Consider the following 24,026-nt stretch of genomic DNA (forward strand, 5'->3'; position numbering starts at 1 on the left):
AAAAGAATTTGTATCGCCGCATCTGTGGCACTGTTGTTAATTCATTAATGCAAATGTTAATAAACAACTTGTAGAAGGTAGCTGTGACTTAGCAGTTGCAATTGAGAAACAATTTTGACGCTTTAAAAAGGGGAAGGAGACATTTTGAAAAATTTGGTTTACAGAACAGGGTGTGCAACAGAAAGAAGAGGTAAAAATATCTCTTAAGAGGGAAAGAAAACAAAGCAAGATAAAGCAAAATCATTTTCCTGTCTTTAGGCGAGGAGAGAGGAAGAGCAAGCAGCAGAAAAATGCTGAGAACAAATGAGAAGCAAGTAGTGAAGGAATGTTTTGTCAATGAAAAACCAGAATTAAAGAAAAACAACAGACTGGACTACCATTGCAAGCAATACGCTGCACCAGCAAAGAAGTGGAGAGGAAACAGACTACACTGTGTGAAACATTTGTAATTTTAGTTTCTTCAGTTGGTAGCCTATAAAGTATAACACATCATTTTGCAGTTATCTGATAATGAATAAAGACACAGGCTTTTATTTTGTTTGTATGCCTGTGTGTGTCCACTGATGTATCTATTACATTTTCTTGTCTTTTGTGGCAATTATTGTGATGGTCATACACTGTTGCAGACATAGCACCTCTTAACAACACACACTGACAGCAACAGTTTCCCTAAGCAGGATAATTATGCTAAAAATCAACAAAAGTGATCAGAGCTGGCTCTTTACACGTCACTGACCCTACCGCAGTAAGCAGGCCTCCACACTCCCCTGTTCCCTGTCCAATATAGCATCTGTGGTATGTGATGGAATAGTCCTGGCCCACAGAGGCCTTGTTTCACAACCTACATGACCTGAACATCCTGAAGCCAGACACCCCTCGACCCCCTAGAGGTCCACGCTGCAATGAGTCAGAGCTCATTGCACCATGAGGGGAGCCTACATAACATTGAAGAGATGATTTTAATGTTGTATATATGAATATCAAAGAGATCAGAGAAAGGCAGACAGAGGGCTGCTCTGCTGTGTTCTTTCATTGGGATTTGGGTATAATGTGCTTGACACGAGAGGCCAGATTTATTTGCGCATGTCACCAGCACAAACAAAACAAAGCACTGTTGGTATTTACAAAGAAAGTACAGTGACAAGACTCTGTGTAAGAGCAAGGAAATCAATTTTGCAACTGACCTGGTTTTATATGTATTTCCCAGAGTTCCATTCTCAAGGAGCAAAATATAGAAAGGAAAATATTTAAATCAAGCGCACAAACTGATGTTTTAAACACACAGTTTGCTGTTAATTGCCCCAATATTTAATGGAGAAAAAAAAGCATGTCTTAAACTGCTTGTGCTTGATATTGAAATGAACTGACTGCACCCGTGTACAGAAAACAGCACCTTGTTTTAAATCACCCGTAAAACGAACCACACCTATTCTATTTGGAGATTACACTGACATGCTACTTTGGCCCGACAAATGATTCAAACTACTTCCAACCATATATTTTTGTTTGTGTTGGTGTTACTTGGAGGTTTTGAACATTTGTAAACCAAGTGTATTCTGTCTGTTCTCTAAGGTGATGTATGATTGATATGAAAACAGTGACATGTGTGGTGATTACTGGTGTGTTAAACAGAATGTTGTCATAAAGCACAGGTGTCGAACTCCAGGCCGGTGTCCTGCAGGTTTTAGATGTGTCCTTGATCCAACACAGCTGATTTAAATCGCTAAATTACCTCCTCAACATGTCTTGAAGTTCTCCAGAGGCCTGTTAATGAACTAATCATTTGTTTCAGGTGTGTTGACCCAGGGTGAGATCTAAAACCTGCAGGACACCGGCCCTCGAGGCCTGGAGTTTGACACATAAAGAGAAAGAGAAATATTTATTATTTAACTTTCACTAGCTACCTATTTTTTTCCTTTATATTGCTCATAAGTATTTAAGAAATGATTGCACAAAATACTAAATTTATGATTATCATTTTTATGATAACGTTATGATCTAAAGCCAAACTGTGCAGCTCAGTATTGCAATATTCATACTACTCATACTGTATTTATAGCTGTGTTCTACTTAGGGATGGGTATCATTTAGGTTTTATCCGATACCAGTACCAAACTGGTACTTTTGAAACGGTGCCGGTGCTTAAACGGTACCGGTGCTTAAAGAATGGAGAACACAAAATTGGTCCAAAAACCTCTCATGTTCAGCTGTTTTTCTGTAAAAAGATAACAATGTTAGCCTTTTCTGCAGCTATAGGGGATTTATGGCATCACTCTTGGCTGGAAGCAGTGCTTAAACAATGGAAAAAACAAACTTTGTCCAAAAACCTCTCATGTTTAGCTGTTTTCCACTTTTTCTTTGGTCATTTTAGCCTTTTTGGCCAGGGTGAAGGGAGTATCTGCCATCAAACAAGAAGACAGCCGCATGTAACTACAACGGTGTTTGCTAGTTCACCTTACGTGCATTAATGTAATAACGTGGTTAGCCTACTCAACATAAATTACACACGAACAACATTAAGCTACTCACGCAGAGAAGAACGGCTGCTGCTGCCATCATCATCCGTCATCATTTCTGCTACACTGGCAGGGCTAGGGGCCAGGACTCTCCTCTTCGGGTTTTTGGGGGATGTTGCTAACTCCGGGTCCGATAACAGGCAACCCACCCGCAGTAGATGTGCACAGTGTGAGGTCTTGCAGCAAGCTATCAAATATGGCGCATTTCTCGGCTTTTAACAAAATGCTATACGTTGCTAGGTGTTTCATCAGATTCAAGGAGTTACCTCCTTTGCACAGTATCACCTTAAAGCACTTGTTGCAGGCTTCTGAGTTTGCATCTTTTGCTGTGAAGTACAGCCAGACTTTGACCGCTTCGCCTCGGGCGTTTTTAATCTGTAGCTCTGCTCTAAAAGAACGTACGTGCCTGGGCCCGCCTACTATCCTTGCAAAGGTAAAATGATTGGCTGGAATCCAAAGTGTATGACATCTCAGGAAAAAGAAAAGCACCGAAATAAAGCACCGAAATGTGCACTGCTTTTCGGTCTGGTTACTACCGTTTATGTCAGAACCGGTGCCGATACCGGTACCCATCCCTAGTTCTACTACTACCATCTACTTTATCAAAGATTCCATATTATGGATTGTAAAATTAAACTAGAACAAAGTGCTAGTCAGTAGGCCAGTTTTCATTACAATTAGGGTGGCTATATCCGAGCAGGTGTGCAGTATATTGCTGTATTAAGGAATTTGGCAGAAAAATACACTTTTCTCTGTACAGTACTGCCTCAAGTCCCTGTGCTGGAAATGATCCACCTACTTTGTGTCCTTGAGCAAGTACCTTAACTTCCAGAAACTGAGTTTTCCAACTCCCTGAGGTGCAGGGAAATAGAAAGCCATTTTCTCAGTGGTGTTCAATGGAGTCTTTTTATACTTGCAGAGAAGGTATGATTATGAGGAAATTATATTTTATTTTCTTGTTTTTTTCCACATATAGTAAACCATCCTGAAGCTAAATTGTAGTCCCTGTGTTTTGACAGTTTTAAACAGTGAGATACAGTTTGTTTTTATAATTAGAAAGAAAGGAGTGTAGCATTGTGTAGGGAGTATGGATGTCTCCCTTTAATGTCTAGTGAGTGCATTGTAGGTTTTAGTGATTTAATGTCGTGGTTTGGAGAAGAAGTCCAGAAAATTAAAGACAAGCTTTCAACAGTGTCAGAGTCTTTAATCTTAGAAGTCAAGCAACACACCTGCTCTCTGTTTAACACACCAGCTTAAAAACGAAGGTTTATCAAGCATTTCAGTCATATACCCTAAACTGGAATAGTTTGCCATCAAGTATTAGTAAGCATGACTCATCAATCCCTGATTCAACTCAGATTCTTTGAACATGAGCCTTTGTTTGTCCACGTGAAAGTGTGCTTAGCTTGAGGTTAACTCGTGAAAAGGGGGTAAATGATGCAATGATGGTGTTGTTGTTATTGATCAAGCATTTGACCTTGAGGAACACAACTTTGTTGGTAACCTGCGTGTGACACAGAACAAATGCTGTATAGGAAGAGACTGACTCTAGAATGTAAGAGGTAAAGTCTTAAAGTGGCTTTTGTAATACCAGCGGGGGCGATTAAAAAAAAAAACAACAGTCAGTCCCTGGGTAAACCTAAGTTTCAGTGTAACTGCTAGTGATGTGCGATACCACTGATTTCCTTTCCGATCCGATACCAAGTAATATTCAGGGTGGTATCGACGATACTGATCCGATACCGATACTTTGTACAAAACGGATTTTATTTATTGTATCTCAAATTATAGCGTCATAATGATTACAGGACATCAGAATACCTTCTTCTTATCACTTAATAATGCAGAGTTCATCATATAGAAATAAAAAAACTAAAGTTGTGTGCTATTTGAACACCTTGCCTGCCTGGAGGACTAAAGGACTCCGTGAGAGACTCTCACCCTAGCAGCACCTGTCCCTCTCCTCCTCTTCAGTTCGCCTCAACATACGCTCGTCATATTTTGTGATATGATTTACTCTGAGGTGTTTGACAAGGTTAGTGATGTTGCCACAACCATACATGCCAACCCTCCCGATTTTTCCGGGAGAATCCCACCTTTCTCCAGATTTTCCACCCGGACAACAAAGTTGAAAAACCATATCGCAGAATTCATAGCGCGGCCCAGCCAATTCCAGTTTCCAACAATGACGGCAGCGACTTAGTTTTAATATCACTCTTATTTCTCTTTCTGGGTCGCAAAAAAACTTTTAACATATTTTCAGGTGAGAATGTAGCTGTGTAAACTTCAAATATCTGAGCCGACCGACACATCGTCTTCAAACCCCCGCGGTCTTTCACCACTCGGGTTAAACATGATGTACAAGTCACTTTGATAACTTAAAAATGTTCTTGTTTGGCTTTTTCAGTGTTTTATTTGTTCGTGAGTAAATCGGTTTGGCTGAGATTAAAGTTATTAGATTAGATTAAATTAAATTAAACTTTATTATTCCCTCGGGAGGGTTCCTCCGGGGTTTTCACACAGCTGAATAAACGTCAAACAGAAAACTGATTAAACAGAAGAGTTTACGTCAGTGTCCGGTTATATTTTAGACAGCAAGGAGCAGACGGCAGAGTTTCACTCCACCGAGGGAGCTCGTGACGTACTACCTGGCTTTCTTTAGACCGCGAAGGCCGGTCCTCAGGTGGAAGCAGCCTCTGAATTTGGACACCCCCGCTGTTTCCGGGCCGGCCAATAATAACGGTGACATTTAACGTATTTTATCCGATAAATAAACCCTGTAAAATATATTTATCCGCCCAAACAGCCCTTTTGAATGTCTCCCTAATTCTGAGGTCTCAAGGTTGGCAAGTATGGCCACAACACCTCACTTTTTTTGCCACATTTATTGCAAACCACGGCTCAGCTGTTTGTGGAGGTAAAATACATCCGCACAATTACGCTCAGCCATTGTTGTGAGTGCGCACGCCAAGGGGCTGCGAGACATTTATACAGCCGTATTTCGCACATGACTATGAAAGGCGGAAGAGGAAGTAGTTCCTTTGAATGTAGGCAATCCGAATGTTATAGTTTCTTTCCACTGTGTTCCTGTTAATGATAAACTACAAATTTACTCTAAATTACTAAAATATCGATATTTTAATGTGAGAATCGATTCTAGAACATAAATGATTGGTATCGGAGGAATCGATATTTCAGGATCGATCCGCACATCACTAGTAACTGCTACTGATGCACCAAACTTCTACATATGTCATATAATGGTCAGATATTCCATTGAGAGCGCTAACAACAAAGGTTTAGGGTTTCTGCTTCCTGCACTACCAAGGTCTGTTTGTTTTTGGCATCAGTTTTAGACAGCAGTACTCTGCCTCTTGAATTATGACAACTGGGACAGTTTCCAGCCCTGCACAATATTTCTTGCACATAAAATAATTATTTCCAATTTCTTCCTCACAGTAAGGAATACAGCTTAATAAATTAACATTATTACAGGATATACTCAATATCACCCACACCTAGCTACGGTAACTAAAAATATTGGGGTGGCATACCAAAAACTGAATTTTGGGTTTTCTTATGCTGTTGTCAAATATAGGTTACTTGAACAGAGAAAAACAAAAGAATTATATGCCTAGTTAATTTTCTGCTATATAAGTTGATATAGGTGCATATCAAATAAGATTTTGTCCATAATAATCCTTTTTAAGAAGGAATAAATAACAAGTTTGTGTTTCAACTCATTGTAGGGTGCCTTCCTCTCTCCTGTGCTCACATTTATTAGAATTATTACCAACATAGGACTGTCTTGCAAGGGGGGGGCAGCAATTTTTTTTTTTCTTGGGGGGGGGGGCAGTTCTGGCCTGCTCTACACTAAAAGAGAGGAAATTTTTAAAAGTCCAATTTTTCAATCAAGGATCAGATCATCAAAGGAGAGTTTTTTTTTTTTTAAAGTAATTTATTACACCTTACATCTAAGCTTTTCACAACAATGATTGTCATACTTACTTGCACAATAGATGGGTTGTTTCTGTGCTGACACGCAATGTCAGCATAAATAAACTTGAAACATAATGCTATGTGTATGGTGGTGAGAATGCAACAGACAGTGCATAATAAAACTTAAAACACCACAATTATTACAGTTTAAACACTTCAAATTTGAGTCTTTGTGTGGGTGTTTATGAGAGAGAGCGAGAGAGAAATTTTATTATTCTGAACCCAATGAGTAAAACTTGCAGTCCCCCTATGTACCAATGCCCAGTTCTGTCTGTAGGTCCCTCCCACATCCTATTCAAGATCATTGACACTGACTCATTATTATCCAGCTGATAATTACAACAAACAATCTCTCTGCAACCACTGCAGAACAGTTTGATTCAATTCCCTAATTTTACTCATATCATGGCAAAAACTATAAAAGCTGAATTTTGTCACCTTCAGAAAGATTTCTTTTTATTTTGTATTGTACAGAATGACCAATTCCAACCAATGTTTACCTGAAACCCATTCACTATAACAAAATTACCATGCTTAAAAAGATCTATGACATGCCCTTTTTTGAATGACATTTCAAATCGACAGGTTTTTATGCTTAGTTAATATGATGCCCTGCATTCAAAGTGCTATGTCCAATCTACCAAAGCAAAATTTATTCTTCAAATCTTCAATATTACTCCAGTGCAACATTTGACATAAAGCTATACACTACTGTCACTGAAATTTGAACATAAAGGCACCTTTATCTGGACATGATGTTATGGAAAAAATATCACAGAATGTTTCAGCTCAGTTGATGCCCTGTATAAGAAACAGTTAGAGATGTTGGCTATTTGTTTAATTTCACTAAGTCAACTCTTATTTTTTTTTTTCGGTAAAACTGTGACTTGAATGTGTTAGTATTACTATTATCATTATCAGTTTTGTCTTAATGAGCATTTTTACACTTATGCAGGTTTTATTGATAGTACAACATTAAATGGCATTGGCTGTTAAAAAGATTAGTTGTGTTTTGGCCAGTGAAGGTGTGGCGAAAACACCATTTAAAGATTTTTGTTTGTTTTCATGCCAAAAACTAACCAAAAATGTGACCAAAACTAAGGTATCCACTTACGAATGAATTAGCTGTGTATGCTAACAATCTTTTTGTTTATGTGTGAACAATAATTAAAGCCTTAATCTAATTGTATGTGACAGTTCATAAATTAACAGGTGTAAGTTATGTAAGCAATCTGAACGCACATTTTATTGATATCAACTTTCAGTGAAAAAATAAACATTTTTTTGTGCAACATTTCTAAAACTATGCCTACATGGCTGTGGTTGTGACTGTGATATCACCTTCTTAGTGAACACTTACAGACATGTGCACACATCTAGAGAAAAATATCCCTCTCCTCCATCAAACCGCAGTATCAGTGTGTGTGTATTAGGTAAATGTCCTGAGGCTTTCTGAGGTCTGTGATCTCTGCTTGCCAAAATAATTCACTCAACCTCTCCGTCTGCATCTGTGATATCCTCTCTTTTTTCTGTTTCATATCTCTTGAGCCCTTTCATCTGTCTGTATCATTCTCATGTGTATCATGAGTCACATCCTTAGTATTTTCCACATTTACTAATAATTTAATGCTCAGCTTGTATGCAGTTTACACTAAGTAATAAGATTTATGCCTGTGTACACAAAGTTTTCATCACCTGAAGCACATCTAGCAACCTTGTAAAGGAAGGTCAGGGACCACTTCATAAGACGCCTCGGTCTACTTAAGAAACAATCTTAAACTCTATTCTCTGAAGAAAGTTCAGGAAGGCAAATGTCAGACAAGGGTTGCATGATAGTTCTATGACCCAAAGCTTAAAAAATCTGGAAGTGAAATGAAGAGTTGAAGAATTTTTTAAGCAGTAGATGATGCTGTGAAAGTGGAATCAAGGGTACATTACAGCAGACTAGAACCAAGGAAAACTCACCATTTTCACCTGCTCAGCCCTTCAATATTGAGACATGAAATTACTTTGGTTACGTTGTGCAAAACGGAATCTGATGAATTCATTTTTTTTATAGGATCTAAGATTATCCATGCATATGATTTAACTTTGGAACGCTGGAGAACATCCTGAATAGCAGTCTCATGGCATGTGTGATGTTTCCTACAAATGATGAGATAATCAGCTGTCCATGAATGATGCATTTTGATTTAACAGCCTATTATTAATCCTTTGTTTGCATCACTTTTTCACTGGGACACAACCTACATTATGTAATGAGCTCCATCAAATTTCCCTTTGCCTAGCATTATCAGTCTCCAATTTGCATTGTTTCTTAACTAAATAGATAAAATACTTCCTTCCTGTGTAAGGCATGCAAAAATTAAAATCATCCCTATTTATAAATGATTAAGCTGTTATTTCCTCTCACCTCAACCTATCTATCGTAATTCTCTCTGTGTAAGAATCAGTTAACAGTTTGACCTGCATCTGTTTCAAAATGCAGCAAAGAGACTCCTCTCTAGTATCACAGAGATAACACAGCTCCCTAATTCTTAATATTAAGGTTATTTATTTATTTTAAAAACATAGCAGATCACAACCTTGTTGAACTACTCACTCATGTTCAATCTCCATGTTCTACAGATCTTTTGGCTAGACCCTGCTCTCCATTCAACACATTAACTTAAAAACTGGGGGTTTTAAGTCATAAACCGTGGAACAGTTTTCCATTAACTATTAGAGCCCCTTTAACTTTTATCTTTAGCCTCTTAATGGTTAGCATGAAAACAGGTCGAATAACATTCAGGTTTTTATCTGTCTGCGGTGTTGTTTCTTTTGAAATGCTCTTTGTTGTGATTTTAACCGGATTTTCCGCTATTTTTGATTCACTTATTTCCCTATTTCACTGTATTTCTGGCTTTATTTGCCATTTCTGAATTATATTATATTATAGTCTTGTGTTTTTACATTTACTTGATAAAATGAATAATTTAATATGAAAATCGGCACAGTCATATTTTCCAGTGTGGTGTTATACATCTTCAGTATTTGACATAGCATTATGGCTCCATAATAATGGAGGATAATAGCTTCACCCATTAATCTGAAAACATTTTCATGAAACAATGCTTATGAGCATATCATTGCTTATAAATCTCTAGCTGTTTGGTGATGGCCTTTTTACAGACGTTTCACAAGGTTACTGAGAAAGAACAAGGCCAAAAAATATGCATATGAGGTTGTACAGTTGATTTTTTTTTCACTAAATTGTTTTTGTCTCCCTTTTTTACTTATATTAGTAGCAACCTGTCACTTAAATTTTTGTTTGATTGCTCCCTAGGGCTGTGCGATATGACCAAAATCTCATATCCCGATATAAGACATTTATCGTTCCAACAATGATATATATCACAAAATGTTTACATTTTCTGTAGATTCTGTGGATCTTGGGCAACTCGACTTGAGTGAAGTGTTTTCAGCTGGGTGTCGTGTAACTGGAGTCGAGTGTTACATAAGTTGAAACGGCCGCAATTTTCTTTGCGAGTATTTATTACATGGTGTACTGCGGAGAAAAGGCTGTTCTAAGGTTTATTTTTAGCACCTGACGGCTCTTATTAGCTTCTTGTCCGTAAACACTGCATACTATTTCACGTGATTCAGTTTATTTTGAAAAATCTCAACAGGGTCTTCAGCTTTATTGTGAAAGGTTTATGTGGAAACTAAACAAGCGGACAGCGGAGCCACGTGATGGATTGACTGTCATTGTTGCTAACAACAACAGATAAAAATAGTTGATTGTCCATCTGTAGTGTGGTTATATTAAATATAAGAGAAAGAGAGAACACACGATGAAAAAATATAGCCGTAATCTGTTTATTTTGCAACAGAATAAAACAACGATAGCGTAATATGAAATGATAGGCGTTTTCATATTGTCATCCGATAGATATCATTATATCGAACAGCCCTATTGCTTCCTTTCGGTTGGAGGAGAGAAGATGACCCAAAGGAGAGAGTACAAGTATCATGGGATATTATCCATGAGGCCTGCAGAAAATGGAGCTTTGGTGGACCCATGTATTACAGCATTAATGTGGGCTGGACTGTTGCTGAACAGAGGAAGCAAAGCTGAAACCGATCTATTTTCCAACCTTCACTGTGGTCATGAAATCTTGGTCCTGAGCAAAACAGCAGGGTTGCAAATAAAAGTAGCCAAAATGAGTTTCCTCCATCGGGTGACCTGGCTTAGCCTTAGCAAAAGGGTGAGGAACTAAGTATAGAATTGTTGCTCTGTTTCCAAAGGAGTTAGTTCACTAGTTAGGATGGTTCCTGAGTGCCTCCTTTTGGAAGCATGCTGGGGGAAAATGTTGAGGTGGGGAATGCCTTGGGATGCCCTAGAAGGAACTGGGAAGTGTTGCTGAGGAGAAGGAGTTCTGGAATACCATTTGGCCTGCTGCTACTATGACCTGACTTCAGATAAATGTAAAATAATGGATGGATGAACAAAGTAGTGTTTGTTTGATGTGAAATCAATTTTTCTTCTCCCACAGCAGTGTCATATACTGTACTCCTAGTGTAGTTTTCTAGTGTTGTGTTGTGACAGTCATTGTTTGCTTTGGAATTTCTCTTTTAAGCCATATATCCCTTATATATCACTATCAGCCTAATAAACGGATCGCTTTTTGTTAAATGCAGTCTGCCTGTGAGTCTGCTCTTGGGTCCCCAACTCCACTACATATAGATAACAAATTGTTTAGTAATGGTTTTGGTTTAAGACACAGTATACTCACTTAACATACACACCCAAATCTGATAATTAAAGATGCTTGTATTTGTGTACCCAAATCTGGCCACGTCTATACTAATGCTTTTAATTTATATTCTGTGTATGTATGTTGATATTTTACTTTGTTAGTTAATCTTACTATAAATCAAGATTGAAGATTAAAAAGGTATGAAGAGGTTCTCAACTGTAATTTCCTATATCACTACTTACTATTCATACTAGAAATGTACAAATAACACAAGCTTCACGCTAACCAGGCATATCAGCGGTCCCCAACCTTTTTTGTGCCACAGAACGGTTTATGTCCAACAATATTTTCACGGACCGGTCTTTAAGATGTCGCGGATAAATACAACAAAATAAAACCAGTACTGTTCCAAAAAAAAGATTTATTCATAACACACGGGAAAAGACCCAGGGAAACAGAGTTAACAAAAAAAATAACAATGAAAAACTATAGAAACCCAGAAAACCATAAATTTCACACCCGAGCCTCAACTCTCGTGGCCCGGTACCTAACGACTCATGGACCGGTACTGGCCCGGGGGTTGAGGACCGCTGTGTATTTATCTAACTCCACTGTGTTAGGGAAATACTTGTGAAGTATTAAGTGGTAAATATGGATAAATGGCTAAATAAGAGTTGTGACCTTTATGGTTCCAAGATATAACAAATAAAGGCCACAACCACATATACACACTCCATGGAACTGTTTTTAACAGTTATTCATAGCTTACTCTATAAAATATGTGAGTATGTATTTTTCTGTGTGCAGAGGTGAATCTCTTTTTTATGAGAAAAAGGCTTTTTCTAGGCTGTATCGTTTCTCTATTGTTATTCACTAGAGTGTGCTCCTTGCGTACATATGTGGGTGCTTATGTCATACTGTCTCTTCCCATGTGTGTGCCACTTGTCCCAGTGTATGTGTGTGTGTGTATTATGTGTGCAGTAGTGCATGACTAATTTAAAAGCTAGTAGTACATTTACCCTGTAACAAAAAAAAACAATCATAGGATGGTTAGGGTTATGGTTAAACAAACACACACACACACACACACACACACACACACACACACACACACACACACACTGAAAACACACATGCATACTGTGGTTGTGGGGAAATGGTGTATATCAATACACAAGAAACATCAAAGCACAGGCATTCATACGCACACTGTGATTAAATTGCTGCTAAAGTAAATTTGTTGGTTTTACTGATATAGGCAAAAAAGCTTATAGTTGGGTATTAAATGTGCATGTGTGGTTTTTGCTTGTTCGTGCATGTGTGTTAAAGGAGAGAAAGAGAGCCCAAACTTGAGACAAAGGTTTTGTCAAATTACCTAAAAATACAATAAAAGATCCATTCACACATATACATACCCTTTTCAGTCACCATCAAACTGTTGATATATTGTAACTCTGTTATGTTTACCAATAAAATATTTTCTGTTCTGTTCTGTTCTGCCTGAACAGTTACTGTGATACTAACTGAATTAAACACTGCATGTATAAAAAATTTATTCAGCAGATAAAATTTAAAGACAGGCTATTCCCCAACTTTTTAATACTTTGTGTCAGTCCCAGTAGATTTAATGATAAAGAAATGATAGAAATATCAAAAGACAGCGTCTACAAAAACTCACTATGTTCTCATCCTATGGTGTAATAGAGCGCTGTTTTGTCAAATATCACCTGCTTGTCTTGCAAACAAGGTGCCTTTCAGCATCAGAGAGCTCAGTGAGAGTTAATAATCTTACTTTAGACACCTACAAAGCCAAATTTTTAAGACTTAAGGGATGGCAATAGTTTCTTGTCCAGCTGGGATCTTTGTGTTTTAAAGATTTCTTTGCTTATTTTTTTGACTTTCTCATTTGTTGTACCTTTGAGTTTTGCTTTTCTCTTTGCTGGCACGGCAAACATTTCAGTTACGTTTAGGCCCAGAAACCCACTATGTTAGGATAAGGATCATGACTTGAGTGTCCCTTCATAACAGTAACCCTGCATGTTGCTGTCCTACTGTTGCCATTGCTTCATAACACCAGCACCAGTGGCTTTGACATTATTAGCGGGATTCTCTGAACATTCTTTCCAAATGTAATTTCATGCATAAGGCTTCTGCTCCATGTTTTTAGCTAACAGTTACACATATCGTGGCAATAATTTTATCTCCACTAACTGAACAGTACATGACCTTACAATTATGACTGTGAGGCACATATCTTCTTAACAAGTAAATCATATGATAGGACAGTCCCAGATGTTTGTATTTAAGTTTTGCTCAGTGAAGTTCTCACATTTCAATCATCCATGACTTGACATTGATTAGCTGGTATCTTTGTAATGTATGTACTATATACAGTTTAGTGGCTACTTCCACTATTAAACCCGAAAATATTCATTTATAGCCAATCTGCTGCTTACTTCTTACTGCTGGACATCAGTTATGCTCCTTGAAAGTGATTTACCATTTTGATTGAAAATGAATGAGTGACAAGGACCTTAAACTGTCAATTAAAAAAACCACAACAAATCAACAAAAGTAATATTCCCCATCTTAATTTTGCCCTTGAGATCAAGGGCCAATTGTGTGCCAAAGTGTGCATGGCAATTTGCAATGTAAGCACCCTGAAACCCTGTTTTTTTATGTCAGCTTAAATTTTGGGGAACAGAGTGGTCCAAAGGGCAGTGGATGGGATATCCACTGTAATGAAAAAGTATGCTGACTGCATAAGCTTATCAGTCTTTTGAAAGCTTTTCTTAAAAGCTACTTTAACTCAATTCACACAACCAGTGTGTCAAAAAGACTGGGGCATAAACACAGTTTTGGCCACTATCTTGATCATATGTTGTGTATTTCTCAGAAGTTAAATGAGAGTGTCAAAATAAAGCACTTTATCTAAAAGACTGATTCAGCTCCTCTGCCAAAAGAACAGATACAGGAAATGTTTCATGCCACATCCAATAACTCTTTATACAATAATACCAATGTCATCTGATCTTTAATTGTATCATTTTCTAGACATTTATAATTCTGTTTTGCTTTGTTAATTTAAAACATTTTTTGTTTTATTTTTGGTTCCTCCTTTAATCTAAACTTTGTGGCTTCTACTGGTTCACACATTTTTCTGTTAACCTCTATTATTGTCCTTACTATTTTAAATCTCAAGCAGCCTCTCTTTCCTTGTTCAGTGAATCCAGTCATGTAGTTCTAAAAGGTTCACTTCTTTCACTTACCCTTCATCACCCCAATTAAGAGCCCCTTCCACGGCCTGATTATCCATCAACCAGCTTCCTCACAACGTAATCAGCAACTCACCTGGAACTAGCCTGCTGACAGTCAAGTTTGTGTTTATTCTTATTTACAAAGCAACATACTGAGGTTTTGTGCTAGTGGCCTAATAATTAAAATAAAAAAGAAACAGCAGTGGTGAAAACTGCTTGTGTTGTCTCTTGCATTATTTGATTTTATGGTAGCAATATTTTAAGGTAACATTTTTGGCGTACACAGTGAAGCTGTTCAGGAGTATCATGTCCGGGAATAAATTCACAGGGCAATAGATTCATTAAATTGTTGGTGCAACACCATTCATTTGCATTTCACGTACACTTATAGTAGTTGCATCTTCTACTGCATGAGCAACAGAATTAGATGCTTGGAACCACCTGAAGAAATGCCTTTGTAATCCAAATACACTGTATGTCCAGTTAATACATTGCAAAGAGAAATAAGCAATAATCCATACCCCCTGTTAGTTTGCACTCAAATAGATTGCAGTGAATATAATATGATGTTGTGACATGAATTTCCACTGATTACAAAAAATAACCATTGTATTCACTATTCCCCAAGGTCTTATTTCTCAGTAATAATCTGACAAAGCACCACTTTGATGATGAGCACTGGATCTGTGGACACGTGTAGTCATAACTGTAGCTGCGGCTGTATACGAGTGTTTCTTCATGTTTGTTTCTGTCTGTGCATGGGGAAGAGGGGAAAAACAGCCCCTGTGGAACAGTAATCAGCAGAACAAAAAAAGTATTGACGAAAGAAAAGATGAATAGCTGTTGAAATAACACAGAGAGGGAGAGGGGGGATGTTGACAGCTCTAATTAACATCCCGCCCATTAGCTCAGTGTTAATTGGATGATTTATTCTCCCAGGGGACTGACAATTAAATGTTGCTGCTGGTATTAACATGAATGTGAAATCCGAGTAGTCATATTTGTGATATGAGAATGGTAAAATTAAATCTCTTCCAAGCTAATCCGAAACACTTGATCACCAGACGAATCATTAAACAAACAAGTGACTGAGTTCTTTCTTTCTTTCTTTTCACAGTTGAAAGAAAAAAAAACTAGCATACACCTGTGATTACTACATAAAACTTGAATGTATATGCTTGCATGTAATCCACTATAACAAACAAAACATTCCTTAACACTTAGAAGAGTTTGTTATGTGTAAATGTGTATGTGCTAATTTATATTTATATTTACAAATGCAGATTCATGTTTGTGTATGCCCATTTCTCCATGTATCCATTATAAGCGTGTGTGTGTGTGTGTGTGTGTGTGTGCATGCACATGTGTACCTCTAAGATTGGCTGAGTTATTTAGATATCCCCGTAGTCCTTCAATAGAGGACTTCAAATTGATTTAGCTGAATTGCCTTTCAAAGCTACTTCAATTTCAACCCTATGCAAATTTACACTCCTTTCTCTGTCTCGCTTTCTATCACTCATTCTCCTCCCCCCTCACTCACCCTGTCCCTCTATCAAGCTGTCTAATTCACCCCAACCATGTAACATTCCTCTGTGTCACCCTCTTTAATAAACCCCTTTCCTTGTTTTCCACTCGTTTTTCTTCTTTTCTTTCCCTTATACATATGCACCTCTGTACTTTTTCCTCTTTCATGTCTCCTTACACCTTCCTACAAATTCACCTGTAAAAATATTGGGCAGCTGCTAAAAGCTGTGTGTTAGTTTACTAGTCTCATAGCCAGTTAGTAAAATGTAAGCAAAGTACTAGTGTCTCTGTATGTGTGTGTATGTTTGAGTGTGCTTGCCTGTGACAGCAAAGGAGTGAATCATTTAGTAAGCTCCCCTTATCTGGGCCGTAGTCTCAATCAAGCCATGTGTGTGTGAGTGTGTGTGTTTGTCAGACGAACTAAGAGACCTTGACAACATCAACACAATTGCAAGTCTATAAAACAGTGGCAACATTTTAGCTTATGTACCTGGAAATTACTTCTGGCATAAACTGCTTGTCAGCTTACACACACACACACACACACACACACACACACACACACACACACACACACACACACACACACACACAGATATGAACACTAAAACTGTGCTAGACGCTCACGCACCCAGATACACAGCTGTCATGGATATGGACAAATTCCGCCTGTTTTATGTATACACAAACATATTTATTGTCTGTAAAGCACCCACACTTGCACTGTACAAAGTCTGCACAGTGCGCACACACAATCCCTCAGGTTCCCTGGTGTTGCCATGCTGCATCTTTTACTGAGGAATCGTTAAATTTTTTTTGATGGATTCAGCAGTAGGAGGTCGGACTGAGATAGTGTCTATTGATTTTATATTTGGCAGACTATGCTCCGGCCACTTAGTCCTGCAACATACCTTACTCTCACTCTCTGTTTTCCTCTCACACACACACCATCAGTCTCTCCTTTCTCATCTCCATGCTTCCCTTATTCTTGTTCAGTGGCTGGCTTGTGCCATACTTTCTCTTTTTTTTCCCAGTGATTTGGCATCTTTTGTTTTGTGTCTGCAATGTTCCTTTATGGCCTTTCCATAGCACATCCCTCATTCTCTCATCTGCCCTTTCTGCTTCCTTTTCATTCATCTGCTTATTGTTTTCTGTCCATCTTCACCTGTTTACTATTTTCATCTAATTTATAGTTATTTTTCTCATCTTTTTTTCCATGTCACTCTCTCTCTTCCATTCCCCCAATCCAGCCTATTTCACTCAATTTCTCTCTAATCCTTCCTCTACTCTTTTCTGCTTCTTCACCTGTTTTCTACCACCTCTATCTACTCCCCCATCCCTCACTGCCCTCCGTTTTCTGCTGCCTCATCATTTTATTACCGTTTTCCTCAATCCTTCCTTAGTTCTTGGTCTCTTTCCTACCACAGGATTTCTCTCTCCCTCCCTCTCTCTCTGCATCCCTCTCTCTCTCTCATAGTAGAGAAGACTGTCGAGTTTTTCATTTTTTGTTTATTCCCACACTCATGATATTTCCACCCAACATTGTCACTTTCAGTTGAGACTTGTGGTATGTTATGTTCTTTTATAAGTTAGAACACATTTTGACTTTTTTTAGAGGTTTAGGTTACTCCACCAATGAGATCCTCTCACTAGCTTCAGCTTTGCTGTTACTGCTGCTCGTCAAAATCGAGCTGCTGGCCTTTTTTCTATGTGCTTTTTTAAACTGATATATCATGGTAAACCTTTTCTAGGTAATAAACCATTAGACGATGACCCATCTGAACAGTTTACCCATGGCTCAGGTTACTGGCTGAGAATTTATGATCCTAATTTTAGGCAGAAAAATGTGTTTTTCTTGTGCTTCTGACTGTTTTTATGCTCATAATTATTTTTTATTTTTAACCTCATTTTATTTTTTTTATTGTTTTTTCTGTTTTCCACCAAGAATGATACACTTTCTGTCTTTGTTAGATGCAGGTTATTATTTTAAGTTAAATTAATATTAGATGTTTCTAATGAGTAGTGGTGTGGAATAATAACAGTTACCAAAATAAGTGGCAGTTGCCTAATGTTCGGGGTAGTTTAATTACGGGAATATAATTAAGTAAAAAAAACTCAATGTAATAACAAAATGAAATTCCTGACATAATTATCAAAATTATTTTAAAAATTATTAAAACAATGCGAAAATTCAAATAAACTTGTTAGTGAGGTTAGGAGATAACATGCCCTTGTCACTGTAGCAGCAGGTGTACATTGATTAAAAAAAGGGAACACCTGCCATGCTTTCAGGAAACTTAACTTGTAAACTGCAACAGCACAATCGAGCCACACAGCTTCTGAAATTTTTGACGTTTATGACAAAACACCAGCGAATAAAATAAGCCATCACATCTTGGATAAACTCAAAGGTATGTGTTCTTTTCTCCTTTACTCCTTATCTCAAAATGGTAGGAGCAACCCTCATGGATCAACTCATAATCTTCTGACAGCAGACTAAATACGACTATCAGCAAAAGACTATGATGAGTGAGCATCTTGTGCTTAACCAGTAAATACCAGCTGCTTTATAGAACAGACTTAGGCTACTTATGTTTGCGATGTGCCTAAACAGAAAAAAACATCTGTCCTTATGATTGAATACTGGCAAAAGTCAAAACCTATTTCATGCTCACATTCAACCCCATGACCAATGTAGAATGATCAATTAACCAAACATGCATGTCTTAGGATTGTGGGAGGAAGCCAGACAAAACCCACGCAGGCACAGGGAGAGTATGCAAACTCACACAGAAGGACCCCAGCTGGCCAAAAGGGTCCCAGCCGCTCAAATTTGCACTTTTTTTTTGCACTGTCAATTGCTTCACAACTTTTCATGGTGCACCTCTCTTTGCTGGCCAAATGTTATACTGTGGCTTCCAACAGGTTTTCTTCCCCAAAAAGAAAAACAATCACAACACCAATTTCAACCAAACCTTTGGTAGTATATTTCAAACAGTTATCAGAAATCTTCACAGAGCTTTTGTGCAAACATTTGTCCAGCAGTGCTTTACCTTATTCCTCTAGTTCAACAATTTTCTTAAATCAAATAAACCACACAGTAAACTTAACTTAAATGCCATGGAGAAAAGTAAATGCCACAACATCTAAATAAAAATGCAGTGCACATTCCTCAAATCCTGTCTGTCTAAAAGAACTCGAAATCAATGTCTCATACATTGCCTATGACAGGTACTTCATTGAATACCTATATTACAGAAAAGAAAACCACATAAGCAACCTTCCAGTGGCTAAACAATTATTGTCTAAACAGAGAGTAGTCATCTTTTAACTTTGTATATGCGCAGAGTTGGCAAAAGTACACACATTCTGTACTTAACAAGAAGACAGAAGACAGAATGAAAATAGCAAAAGTTATACCTCTATACAAATCTGGAAACAAACACCATTTCACAAACTACAGGCCTGTCTCTTTACTACCTCAATTCTCAAAAGTTCTTGAAAAACTGTTTAAAAACAGACTGGAAAAATTTATAGATAAACATAAACTACTCACTGAGAGTCAGTACGGATTCAGATCAAGCAGATCAACATCATCGGCACTATTAGATTCAATAGAATACATCACAAATTCCATAGACAAAAAGCAATATGTGGCTGGGTTATTCATAGACTTGACAAAGGCATTTGACACTATAGATCATGATATATTAATAAGAAAACTGGAACGTTATGGTGTCAGAGGGGTAGTTTTAGATTGGGTCCGGAGTTATTTAAGTGACAGAAAGCAGTTTGTGAAAATAAATGGTGGTCGCTCCTTATGTATGGACATTGCTTGTGGTGTACCCCAAGGGTCAGTTTTGGGTCCAAAATTCTTCAACTTGTACATTAACGACATCTGTAAAGTGTCCAAAGTATTAAAAATGGTTCTCTTTGCTGACGATACAAACATTTTTTGCTCTGGTGATGATCTGCAGAATTTATTGGAGGATATGACTAATGAAATAAGTAAAGTGAAGTTCTGGCTTGATAAAAACAAATTATCATTAAATTTGAATAAATCTAAACTTATGTTATTTGGAAATAGTAGTTTAAATACAAATGCAAAGATTCAAATAAATGGTGTTGATATTGAAAGAGTCAGTGAAAATAAATTTCTGGGGGTAATAATAGATGAAAAACTTAACTGGAGAGCTCACGTAAGATATATTCATTCCAAAGTATCACGAAGCATTGCAGTACTAAACAAGGCAAAACAGGTATTCGACAGAACATCACTTCATATTCTCTACTGTTCACTGGTTTCACCATACTTAAGCTATTGTGCAGAGGTCTGGGGCAATAACTATAAAACCACATTACATTCACTTTTTACTCTTCAAAAGAAAGCAATTCGAATCATCCACAATGCAGGTTATAGGGAACATACAAACTCACTATTTTTGCAGTCTGAAATATTGAAAATTGACGATATAGTGAAATTCCAAACAGCACAAATTCTATTCAAAGCAAAAAATAAAGAGTATGTTTTTTTTGAAAGAAGGAAGTTATAATTTAAGGGGTTTTTGTAACTTCAAAACAATGAAGGTACGTACTACAAGAAAAGGCTTTTGTGTTTCTGTTCAAGGAGTGAAACTATGGAACAAACTGAATATGGAATTAAAGCAATGTCCAAACATAAAACTGTTCAAAAAGAGTTATAAAAATATGATCTTCTCGATCTATAAAGAAAGGGAAAATATTTAAATTAAGTGAATGTCTCTATTTAAAAACAAACAAACAAAAAATTCATGATGTGATATTATAGTATATAGTATATCAGAAATCTGTTCACTATTTTTATTACAAATTATATCAGTAAGGAAGCTGACTAAATATTCACTGATAATTTATGGGACAGGGGTGGGATTAAATAAGTGTATACTTCTTCCCACTCCCTTTCAACATGTAAATTAATCAGAATGTTTTTTTGTATGTAATTTGTATAGTATATTTTTTTTCTCTCATTTCTTTTCTAAATGTACTTGTATATTGTTCACATGTTGAAATAAATTACCAAATTACCAAAAATTACAAAAAGTACAAATACTACTTGTTGTGATATTTTGATACCATGGTAGCATTTACAGGATATTGTTTTATTGTGATATTATACAGAAAAGAGTTACTCAATAAGGCCCATTTACTAGTTGTTTTTCTCTTTCTCTCTGACCCATGTATTGATGTGTAAGAATCACAGGCTGGTACCCCGAGGTCGAAAATACCACAGAGACGAGACCACTTCCTTACTCCCATCCTCCCTTCCTTATCTTTTAGAAAAGAGCTTGTTAAAAAGCCAGGTGGTTTGTTTCAGAATTTTACTAATGAAAGAACTCTGTATTCTATGTCTAGGAGTGTATTTTGCTGGGATGATCATAAATTGTAACTGAAGAGATAAACTACACAAAGGATACTTCTTTGCTCACAAGGCAGGAAGACGTTTCCTTATTTGGTCTGTACCGGTTTGAACTGAGAACCTGCTGACACACGAACCTTTTTCCTCTATATAAGCTGTTGTGTACTTAATAAACCTTTGAGTTGATTGTGGGAGAGCAATCTGAACAGTCTGTGTCACTTTGTTCTCCTAACTGCTCCCGGCGCTGTAACTAACCCGCTGAACGGCATACCTGAGTGTTACTTTGAATAATTAGGAGTCTTATAAGGAAAGGACAAAACTCTGCTTATCGCTCACGCCACGGAGGAAACCCGGGATGGAAATTTCCTTCACTACTGTTAAAAAAAATACTGCAGTAAAAGTTTTACCCACATAAAAGTAAAAAAGTAAAGGCTTTGAATGTACTCAAAGTAAGAAACTAAAAAGTAGCTCTTTGAAGGATGTTTCTGTTTTTGAGCCTTCCTGAGCCTTGAGCTATTGTTACGCCCCACTTGAAAACGAAGTGTTGACTGGAGTGAGGGGTAACACAAAGTGAAAGAGAACACATGAACTACTGGAGAATAGATGTCATTTAAATGGGATTTATTGCCCAAAACTACTACAGTAAAAATTAACACAGGGAAGCCCCTTTCTTCAGGGTCTCCAAGGCCAAAACAACAAACAAAAAAACCCCTTTAGCTAGAAATCAAACCAAGTACTCACTAACCAAAACAAAATACAATGGCTGAGCTCACTGTCTAACCAAAAACAGGAGAAAACAGTTGAAACAAAAATGGCATTCCACAATGATGAACTAATTAACACAGTAAGGGCACACCTTTGCTTACAATAAAAGAAAGAAAACCAAGGTTTCACAGAGTTTAAGCTCTCTCTCTCTCACACACTCTCTCTCACACACACACACACACACACACACACACACACACACACACACACACACACACACACACACACACACACACACACCTGCTGCCCAAAACACGATAGCTCACAGCTCTGGCAAAAATGGGGGAAGTGGCAGGGTTGTGGCAGTTTAGGATGGCAGACTATATGCCGTGGCTGACGAGCTGGGACACACCTCAGCTGTGGCTCATGAGGCAGACCTGCAACACAAGAAAAGGAAAAAAAAAACCCTCTTCTACAAAGGGAGAGCTGTAACAGCTATATTAATATAATGTTGTTACAATATCAGTAAATGGTAAAATATCAGTAGATGGAATTAGAAACTTTAGTCTAACTTTAAGAAAAGTATCTAATTATATATCTTGAAGAAGCAGAAGGAAAATAAAAAATATATATGTATTTTCTTTTGCCTTCATTGTAGAGGGTGACTTTGCTCTAGACAGGAAAATGTGTACAGTAAGGGGTACCGGTCCGTGAGTCATTTGGTACCAGGCCACGAGAGTGAGACTTGGGTGTGAAATGTATGGTTTTTATCGGTTTTTAGCGTTATTTTGTTATCATTTTTTTTTCCTTAACTCGGTTTTCCTGGGTCTTTTCACGTGTGTTATGAATAAATCTTCTTTTTTTCGGTACCGATACTACTTTTATTTTGTTGTATTTATTCGCGACACCTTAAAGGCCGGTCTGTGAAAATATTGTCTGGCACAAACCGGTCCGTGGCTGAGCATGCCACAGCCACTGTGTACCAGTCACACACTTTTCTTTACTTTAAATCTATCACAGTACAGCAAGCTAACCTGTTTATCCTGCTGTAACCTGCAGAGGATTTTCATGCAGACTTTAAATAGCAGAGTTAGTCTACCACAATTTAATTTGCAGCATGATTTACAATGTCACATGTTACAGACCCAATATCTAATTTAAAAACACGAGGACTTACATGTACGCTTTAAAATTTCCAGTTTATCAAACACCACTGAGCATTTCTTACCTTTAACCTCTCTTGCTCCTCTACTGTCCTGTCTTTCTTGTCTTTCTCCATCTCTGAGTGAAGTTAACTCTTTTTTTATTCCTCTCCCCGTGAATTACAGCAGCTTCAGCTAGCAACACACTGTCTAACAAAGTGCACACAAACAATTTGTGTGTTTGCTAATGTTTGTTAAGCTGATAGAAACGTTGAATTTGAAATTACCGTATGTGAAACTTCATTTATGCTCCTCGCTGCAGCTCAGTAGGGCTAGCTGGATGCTGAAGTGCCACAACTTACGGATACCTGCAGTCTCTGGTGTTGTGCCAAAAAAAAACAAAAAAACAACAACAATCAAAAACATCCCACTTTTAACCCTTGACTTTGGCACACGTCATCTCTTTTTATGCGACATCCTCCTGTGATTATTAAACGAACAGGAATGCCTGTCATGAGTTACTGTTTAGGCTCAAATCTGTTTGATGTTTAAATCGACGTGAAACAACAACTTTCCTCAAATGTGTTAAAGCAAAGTAACATTATCTATCATTGTCTCTTACTGTAGTTTATGTGTGTGCATGTGTGTGTGTGTGTCTGTGTGTTTTCTATACATCGCATTAAAACTTTTTAGCTGTGTATGTCTGACATATAGTCACATGAATAAAAAATGGGTGCTTATGGTACAGT

The 24,026-nt window shown here is 37.4% G+C and overlaps 1 pseudogene; it reads right to left on the minus strand.

The window, feature by feature from the left end:
• Window positions 1-23,414, minus strand: part of LOC147317773 (uncharacterized) — a 46,210-nt pseudogene extending 22,796 nt beyond the window's left edge.
• Window positions 23,415-24,026: the final 612 nt, after the last annotated feature.

Source organism: Aulonocara sp. 'chitande type north' Nkhata Bay, linkage group LG12 (genome assembly GCF_057382095.1).
Source record: "Aulonocara sp. 'chitande type north' Nkhata Bay isolate Kocher_YH1m ecotype deep benthic linkage group LG12, A_spYH_male_GT1.1, whole genome shotgun sequence".
In the NCBI taxonomy this organism is placed as follows: domain Eukaryota; kingdom Metazoa; phylum Chordata; class Actinopteri; order Cichliformes; family Cichlidae; genus Aulonocara; species Aulonocara sp. 'chitande type north' Nkhata Bay.